This window comes from Triticum aestivum, chromosome 4A (genome assembly GCF_018294505.1).
Source record: "Triticum aestivum cultivar Chinese Spring chromosome 4A, IWGSC CS RefSeq v2.1, whole genome shotgun sequence".
In the NCBI taxonomy this organism is placed as follows: Eukaryota; Viridiplantae; Streptophyta; class Magnoliopsida; order Poales; family Poaceae; genus Triticum; species Triticum aestivum.
This window is the reverse complement of record NC_057803.1, coordinates 691531057-691532603: the sequence shown is the minus strand read 5'-3', so window position 1 is coordinate 691532603 and position 1547 is coordinate 691531057.

Sequence of the window (1547 nt, the reverse complement as noted above, 5' to 3'; positions counted from 1 at the left end):
TGTCTCCTGATGGTAGGATTAGGTCAGGTGACATTCGTCTATTAACAATACACTGTTTTAATTTTTGAAAGGAGTGTACTGAAGTACACCTCGTCTCTACTAATCTCTCTAGCTTTGTCTTGTATTTCCAGGACGTCTAGACTATCGATAATAAAAGGATGCAATATAGATGAATAGTTTTATGGACACTACTAGGGCCTTGACATTTTCTAATTAGGCTTCTCAAACACAAATCCATGTTGAAAGAAAATAATCCTAACTACCATTCCATTTTCTAATTAGTACTCCCACGGCTTCCACTCACATCATGCCTCACCCACTTGTTTTGTGGAAATTTTGGTCCATGTCCCATACACATGAAGATGTCATTCAATTTAATTGTATTTTTTTAATTTTTTTTAACTTTTATAGCTTTTGAACAAAGCATCGTAATTCAGATCCGTTTTCACCTTAAGGTTTCTCGTGACGGTCTCTTCAAAAGATGATATCATATATGTATGTTTGGAGGAACTTCTTTCAAAGCCAACTTTAGTGCCATAGGAATCAACTTAGTGCTACAAGATGAAACTTTACCTCCACCGGAGCCAACTCCTAATTAGGTAAAATTTGTCAACTGTTATGTTGATTTGTCTACAGTAGGTAATTAGCTTGTTGGTGCTATAGGAACCAATTTTAGTGGTACAAGATGCAATTTTAGTACTACAAGAGCCAACTCCTTTGTTAAGTGAAAGTTTTCTACTGGTATTCGTAAGTTACCCACTTTTGAGCCAACTTTGGCATTGTAGTAATCAAGTTTAGTGCTACAAGATACGAATTTATTCCTACGGTTGTCAACTCCTTGTTCAGTGAACGGTGTCCACAATTATCCTAAGTGGCCAACTTTTAAACCTACTTTGGTGACATAGGAACAAACGTTACTGCTATAAGATGAAACTTTTTCTGCTATAGGAGCCGAGTACTTTCTTAACTGAAACATGTCAATTGTTATGCTAAGTTGCATACCGTAGCTAATGATTTGTCTGCATAGCGTAAAAGACGGTTACAATGCCTGCTAATAAATTGCATCATCAAAGAAGTTGGTTAATGTAGCATTAATGTTGCATGATTTAGTAATAAAGTTGACTCCCGCAGCACAAAAGTTGGGATTAGAAAATATTCACTAAAACATATATACATGCGGTCATATTTGGAAGAGCTCGTTGCTAGGATTTCAATGGTGAAAACATATCCGAATTCTGACATGCGGTTTGAAAGTTGCGGCCTTTTTAATTATTTGATGATGCAAATTAAAGACAAATCTTATTATCCCATATAGACATGCAACAAGGAGTACAGAAGCTCATGTCCATAAAGTGAAGCAAATTTCATGTGGGGATCGATATGCACATGAGCTATTATGGATGGGTGGTAAGAGGAGAGGAGACTTCTTCGTGTTTGATCGTTGCAATGATCCAATCGATCAAAACCGGAGCGTCCTCCGACAATTTTCCTCGTATCATGTTGGGGCCCACCACGTGCAGCCAAAAGTACAACAAAGGCGTGCAATC